Consider the following 8,482-nt stretch of genomic DNA (forward strand, 5'->3'; position numbering starts at 1 on the left):
GGTGCAAGTAGCAGTACTTTAACCATCAAAGGTGCTGTAGGGCATATTTACCATAAAAGGAAAGCAGTAACATAGTGTTTTGGCCCACAGAACTCTTGGCAGTAGTTAATCAATTATAATTTGTCTTAGAATGAAAAAGACAGGCAGCCTACTAAAATGGTGCTTAATCTACATAATAGGAAAAAACAGGCCTGATAGCAAAAATACCTGACCCGAGTCTCTGAAATTGAGAGTCATGGTCTTTTCCTCAATTTTCAGAACTCAGCCTACTTACAGAACAGAATCCCATGGATTTAAGGGGAGTTCAACTCTCTGTGAGGATAATAGCCACAAATGTATACTGTATATCTTCCTCCAAGCCCTCCCCAAAGGAATTTGTAGTCATTTACCAGGGTAACTGTGTATAGTACTGAGGAAAAGGAAATGGCCTATTGGGGACTTTCAAACACTGGCTAACTGATACTATTTACTGGACACCTACAGTCCTGGGGTCTAATTGGAGGTCTACTTGGATATCTTAGTCTGTTCTGGGCGTTATAACAAAATACTATTAACTGGGTAGCTTATAAACAACAAAAACTTATTTCTTACCGCTCTGGAGTAATGAGTCCAAAATCAACACACAGGCAGATGTGGTGTCTGGTGAGGATCCACTATCTGGTTAATAGTTGGTGCCTTCTGGCTGAATCATCAGATAATGGGAGGGGTGAGGGGGTCTCTCTGGCATCTTTTATAATGGCGCTAATCGCATTCATGGGGGTCTTGCTCCCATGATCTAATCACTTGCAAAAGATGCTGTTAGAAGTACCTCCTAATATTATCACTTTGGAGACTGGATTTCAACATAGGAATTTTGGGGTTGGAGACATACACATTCGGACTATAGAAATGGGTTAGGTGGGTTAGGTGATAATTAGAATCTTAGACTAAATTTGAAATGATGTGTTCAGCAGGTCCATGTGATTATTTCTCCATGCCCCCTTCCTGCACTTTTTTCTTCTTTTTTTTTGACAGGATCTGGCTAAATTTCCCAGGCTGGGCTTGAGTTTGTGAGCCTTCTGCCTCAGCCCCCCAAGTAGCTAGGATTACAAGTGTGTGTCACCACACCCAGCTCCCATTTTTAAATGTATAATTAGAAGAGAGATATATTGATATATTTGACATAATAGGTACACTTGACAAGTGACAAAATCCTGACATCGACTCTTTCACTCATGAAATAAAGACCATGATCGTAGAAAGAGGAAGCCTCTGAAACGTCTTCCTTACAGGAAGAGTAAACAGAAAGAATTATTATGTATATAAAGGACTGTGGATTAATACCATCATGAAAGCATTAAAAGATGAGTGAGTGGTAACAGCTGTCACATTCCCATTTAAGTAACCTGTCTGTCCAATGCTGAAGGCAAACCTGAGCAAATAATTGAGCACGATTCTAAACTTAACCAGAAGGTAACTCCAATTGTAGTTGAGGTTTCAAATGTACTATAGGTTGAGCATCCCTAATCTGGAAAAAAATCTGAAGTATGAAACACTGCTGGTCCCACACATTTTTGATAAGTGATTATCAACTTGTATTTTTACTGGGGCAAATCAAAATTACATTTCCTGATACTTAACCATAGAAATACTCAGACACTTTAACATGGAAAATGCTTTCTCTATATATTGATTTGTATGACCAACTAAAAGCAGTTTACCTCTTATATATGAGGGCTAGCAGGATATTATCATAGTCTTATTTAAATTATACCAAGTCTCCTCTCTCTACCATAATACAGGTCATAGAGATCTTGATCATATTAATATTCCCATATAAATGAGAATCAACTGATTTAACACTTGGGTTAAATTTTGTTTAGATCTGATAAAAGGGAAGTATTTTGGTTGGCTAAGCCAGCCAGGATTTCAGCTGATATTATCTGAGCATAATACAGATCAATAGAGGAGAGGCAGGGTGCTGGGTTTAAAGGGATAATGATGAGCTTAGTTTTAGACATGTTGAAAAAATTCAGGAGACAGGTGGATTTATTAATTTGGAGTTCAAAAGAACACAAATGACGTGGATCTGGGAAGCACTGGCAAAACAACAAATCATAATTGAAACCATGGAATGAAATACAATAGAATGAAAATACTCGAGATTGAGGAATGTGAAACTTAAAAGATCTGGTCAAAAAGGAGGGGACACTAAAGCAGAATGAAAAGGAGCAGCCCAAGAACCAGGAGGACTTCCTGGCAGCAGAGTGGCCCAGAAGTTAAGGGAAGGGTTTGTAGTGTCATAGAGGAGTCAAGCAAGAGACCAAGAGTGTCCACTGGGTTTTTAGCTCCACAGTAGTCCTGGGTGACTTAGGGGTGAGCAGCTTCAGTGCAGTGGGATGGGCAAAACTAGTTTGGTGGGGATTGTAGACTTATTGGGGAGTAGTTATAGGAAACTGAAGCCCAGTGATGTTTAATAGCTTGCCCTGGCACATAGGTAGACAGTGAGGTCAGTTTACCAAGACTGGAGATAGAAAAAGCAGCTGACTGGGAAGAGATTTGTTTAAAGGTCAGATATAAACATACTGAGTTGACATATCTTCATATTGCCAGTGCCTAACTTAGTATCTGACATATTTGTGAATGAGTCATTACAGACCATGTCTTCCATAGATTGCTATTCTTTTATCCTAGTTATTCTTCTTCATAGTGTTGAAAACCAGTAACCACAATCAAAGGAAGTATCGACATTGCCAAAACTTCTTTAAAAAGCAGCTCTGTCCACCTGCCCCAAATGACGCAGGATTGTTTAGGAAAAGAGTACAGATCAAGTGCTGAATAGACCTCAGGCCAAATCTGTACCCAGTCACTTAGAGCTGAGAGATCTAGTATATGCTTCTCAGCCCTTATTTTCATGTTTATACATTTTTTACCATGCCTACTTCCTAGAGGGGTAAATATAAGGATGGCCTTAGGCCTGAGCCTAAGCAACTCCATTTTAAAACTTCAGTTTGAAACTTGCAGTCTCACCAGACACACCTATGGAGCCCTCCAGTATGGCCCTCAGGCACAAATAATTCACTTCTTCCCACCCTAATAAACTCAGAGTGAAGTCTCTGGCTTGTTGCCCTATCCCTGATAAGAGCAAGAAGCAAGAAAAATCAGTGTGGGGACCACCAGACCAGATGCTTTAACCTCAGGACGAATGATGTCACTGAAAAATCTGGTAGCAGCTGATAGGGATTGAAGGGACGGTCAGAAGCCCCCAAATTTAGTATAAATGATGGAGCAAATGAACAGACATTCAGCTAACTAACACTGATGCACACAAGGCTGAGAGCCTGATGAGGGTCTAGACTGATATCCCAACTCTTCTCATCTTCCTGATCTTCTGCATTGTTCTCACTGCTCTCAAACTCTACAGCAGCCTCTTGACTCTGGTGAGTAACGGACTTCTCCCTATGCCTGCTTCCTCAGCCAGCTGTCAGCTTCACCCCAGGAGAAGCCTGCCTTGGTTCCTTATCTGATCACCATGGTCTGAGTGAGTGTGCATCTGCTGGACTTAGAGCCTAAGGTTTGAGACTTTTGATCTGACACTTGAGCTTAGCATGCAGAGGGAATGTCTGTCATGAGCCTGTCATGACTAAGTGTTTGCAGTGCTTAAAATTAATCTAGAATTGTTTGCTGTGAACTGACTATGTCTATTGTGGTGCCTAGCATTAAGAATTGCCATTTTCTTGATTAAGAACCTATAGAGAATGGGGCTGGGGATGTGGCTCAAGCAGTAGCTCGCTCGCCTGGCATGCGTGCGGCCTGGGTTCGATCCTTAGCACCACATACAAACAAAGCTGTTGTGTCTGCCGAAAACTAAAAAATAAATATTAAAATATTAAAAAAAAAAAAAAAAAAGAACCTATAGAGTGAGATCATATTGAGTGACTTGAGTGAATAAAGCATTGAAAAGGGCAGAAAGCATGTGGATATTTTTTATTTCTCCCCCAGAACTGCATAAGTCACAACTTTGCCCATTGCGACAGTAAGGACAAGATGTGAAAATGAATTATAAGAGATATACATCGCCAGGCCCACCATAAGTGATCAACAGGTTCATTTCTCCCAGCCCAACTAGAGAAGTATGAGGCAGTGCAGAGAAGCTTCACACTCTTCCCACGTTCTTTGGGTCTCAGAATTTTAACAGCATAATTTAAATAGAGAACCTGTATGACCTTTGCTTTCTGACTATAAAGTCACCAGTAGTACAGCACAACAGGTCATTGATCTAGGCTGGCAGCGAAACATAAAGCTGGTGAATGAAAGTGAACCTTAAATGGCCTATGAGAATGCCAGGACAAGAGCAAGTGGCCTAATCTGTTGAAGCCACAGTCAATGATGACTCATCACAAATGCCATACCAGGCACCAAGATAGGCACGAAATACAAGGACATTTCAAACTCCATGTTTATAACTGAAAGGAAGAGGGGCAGAGAAAAAGAAATAATATGAGTTATGTTTAAAAAAACAGTGTAGAGAATCAATTTTCTCTGATGAAGAAACATGATGGGTTTTTATTTTTTTAAAAAATACATGATTGAATTACAAAGATTTTCTGCAAGTAATTCTATCTAGCTAGATCTAAAATTGATCAATCCATAAAGTTGGCCTTTCCAAATAGAGTAGATTTAGCTCAGTGAGAACATTTAAGGCAGTTTCTAAATAATGTGTGGATCTCCATTTATAGTTACTCAGGTTAGTAAACAGGTCTGAGTGCTTAAAATACCAAAAATTACCCAATAGTGTAAGTACCTATAATGTGCAAAAGGGACAAAATCCTGTTAGAATATGGCAACCCACCTTATCTTCCTGAGCACCTACCAAGAATGTTTGACTCTATTAGATGACACAGTATTTTACAGAGGGCTCACTGCAACCCAATCATTATTGGCGTTGAGAAAATCAAATGTAGTTCTTGGCCTGTGGTAGGTCTTAACAAATATTTGTCAATAAATAATGTAGTCACATGAGAAAAACAATAGGTGTTACCTGGATCAGTGCTCTTAGGAGATTATTTTCATTTTGTATAATCACAACTGATTTATTGCACAAATGTGTTATGTGATTTTTATCTCCACAGGGTAGAACTTGAAGAACTATTATCTGGCCTCTTTCATATTTTTTTCCCACTGTTGTTGCCATCTGACTTTAAAAACAAGTTTTATTTTTATGTAGTGTTACTGGTACTATAAAATTAGTACAACTTCTTTGGAGATTGATTTCTTGATTTTATTAATTTTTAAAAAGGTAGACTTTGATTAAGCAATTCTACATCTAGAAACTTCTACTGCACAAAGTTGAATGGACAAGGATGGTTTATAAACTGAGAAATTGGCAATAATTTAAATATCCATAAGAAAGTTTATATAAATTATGATCATCTAGGTAATGGGATACTTTGAAGTTTTTAGAAGAGAATAAGGTAGAGAGTCATGTCTGCCTGTTCCTCAAGGAATCATAAGTGAAAAGAGAAAGGTATGCATGATAGCAATGATGATAATAATAATAATAGTAATCATTGTTATTATAATAAACACTTGTAAAGTATTTTACTGTGTTTTAGACACTTTACATTTATTAACTCATTTAATTCTCACCATAATCCTAACAGTGGATATTATTGTTATCATCACTTTATGGAGGAGGAAACTGAAGCACAGTGATGTCTAATAACTTTCCCAAGGTCACAAAACTAGTATCAGAAGCAAAGCCTGGCTTGAGAATCAGTGTTCTGCCTTAGTTCTATGTTAAAAAAATGTACAAGAATATGTGTGTAAACATATATACATATATGTAGACATATTTACTTTTATTATGAGCAGTTACTTATCCTTTTTACAAAATATATACATTCAAAATATAACATTCTAGTCATTTTTCTGCTGCTGCTAGAATTCAAGGAAGAGATTTGGTCTTTTTCCTTATTGCTAGTTATAAAGCTACCATTCATCGATTCATCCAACTAAAACATCTGAACCATGGTAGGTGCCCTGGACAGTTGCTGTTCTCAAGCAGTTCTCTGTCTAGTGGAAGAGAATGACACATAAACATGCAATCCAGAGCCTCTATGCTACATTCTGAACGTCTGTTCCAGAATTTATAGTCAAGCCTTAACTGCCAATGTGATAGTCTTAAGAAGCCTTTGGAGGGGATTGAGTCATGAGGGCTTTGCCCTCAATGTGATGATGCATTAGAAGAGTCTTCACACAGCATTTAACTTTTTTTGACCTTGATCTCCCTGCCATCTGAGGGCATGGGGTTCTTCAGCTGCTGAGGATACACCATCTCAGAAGCAGAGGTCAGCTCTCACCAGACACACCCAACCTGCCAGTGTCTTGGACTTGCTTCTAGAATTGTGAGAAACAGTTTTGTTCTTTATAAATTACCCTGTTGCAGGCCTTTTGTTATAGCAGCATGGACAGAGTGAGGCAATATATAAATGGGGTATACAAAGATGGAACAGGAGGGGCATGAAGGAGAGATAACAATTCTGATAAAGATGTGCTGCAGTCTGGCTGGGCACAAATCACGAGCCACTCAAGCAGGAACAAACTTTATTTCCGAACTCCCACAAATGCCACACACGCAGCCTTCTCCAGGGACACACCACACACCAACCGGAAATCCCTCCTCCCGCACTTCCCCAACCAATGGGGAACTCCCCAGGAATCCCCTCAAAAGTAGCAGGTGGAGGCAGCAGGGGTCTGATATACAATTGAATACACAGCTTAACATAACCATCATCATCTCAATGGCTTGCTGGCGTCACCTCTCAACCACTCCATTCTGGCAAAAATGCCATGCCTCATCCCGACTCAGCTGTGGCCCTCAACAAAGATGAGGTGAGGGGAAGTATGAAGGAAGGCTACCCAGAGAAGGGGTAATGTTTTGCCAAATACAGAAGGAGAAGTAAGAGTTTATCAGGAGACAGTTCTTCACTGGGGTGGGGGAAAGAAGAGAAAAATGGCAGTAAAGATACAAAGCAGGAACCCCCGCTGCTGATTTAGCTGCAGCTTAGGAGGGAAATGTGGATAGTGCCTCTGGAGATGTGGACAGGAACCACAGCACCTAGGCCTTTGAAGGCCATGTTAAGAAGTTCATGCTGGGTGTCTGTACTTATAATTTTGAATACGCTACAACATGGATGAAGCTTGAACACATTACAATAAGTCAAACAAGCTAGTGACAAAGGGACAAATGCTGCATGACTCCACTTATTTGAGGTACACAGAGTAGTCCGATTCAGGGCAATTGAAAGTAGAACACTGGCTACCAGGGGGAGGGAAGGAGTGAAGAATGGGGATGATTATTTCTGTCTGAGATGGTGAAAAAGTGCACGGATGGATTTTATGGTGATGGTTACACAACAATGCAAATGTACTTAATGCCAGTAAAATGTACACTCGAAAAGTGATTGATATATTTAAGTTAGGTATATTTTACCAGTTTGGAAAATAGTGAAAAAGGAAACAAAACACGTACAGACCTAGCATTCAGGGAAATAATTTGAAGTTCTTTCCTATTATTAAAATTAGATGTGTACATAATGTGATTTCTTTGCTACTGTTCCATAATGATGTTACTATGTATTGAAAACAAGCTCTGTGCCAGCTTTATGTCATAGAGAAGGGAAGATGCAGGTTTAGAGAGGTTATCTAACTGACCCTAAAACACACAGCTGGGGCAGGGGACATTTTAAGAAATTCTAGAATTACAACTGAAGTCTTTTAGACTGCAAACACCTTACACTTTTATCAATTCCCAAGGGGCTTGATTATCTTGCTACTTTTTTGGATATGTCAACATCTTTCTTAAAAAAAAAAATTTCTCCTCAAATCTTCAGAGAAAGAATTGCTTCAGTGTATTCTGAGTTTAGAAAGTATGAGAAGTCTGAGGCCTTGCAGAATGAAATGTTTGTTGTGTGCTTACTGTTTAGTGACATCTGATAGTTTTAAAATGGCTTGGACCCCTTGCAAGAGAGATAAAAACAAAAACACCCAAACCACCTCCACAAACCAAACCACATTCAAATTGAGTCTAGACTCAACAAACCATCACTACTCAGCCACCTGTTATAGCGAGGGGTCGGCACTCTCTTTGCGGCAGTAATCTGGCTAGCCCCCGCGGCCCGCCTCGCACATTCCAGGTACACAGCCCGCAGAGACCCCTGCACGTGCTCCTGCGCAGGCGCGGGCCCACTGTGTAGCGTTCACCCAGGGCCGCTTCGTACTCCAGTGCCCCCGAGTGGCTTCTGCCTCTGCGCGCCGGGCTCGGGGTCGTTGCTGCCCCTTCTCCAGGTCCTCCGTAGCCCCTGCCCTGGCCAAGCCTGGCGTCCACTCCCCTCTAACCCTGCATTGCACAATGTGGGAGCAAAGTCCCCGAGGGTGTGAACCCGGGTTTCCCTGCCCCTGGGCGGAGACGCGCGGCGGCTGTGCAGGCAGCGGAGCCGGC

This window comes from Marmota marmota, unplaced genomic scaffold (assembly GCF_001458135.2).
Source record: "Marmota marmota marmota unplaced genomic scaffold, marMar, whole genome shotgun sequence".
Lineage (NCBI taxonomy): Eukaryota > Metazoa > Chordata > Mammalia > Rodentia > Sciuridae > Marmota > Marmota marmota.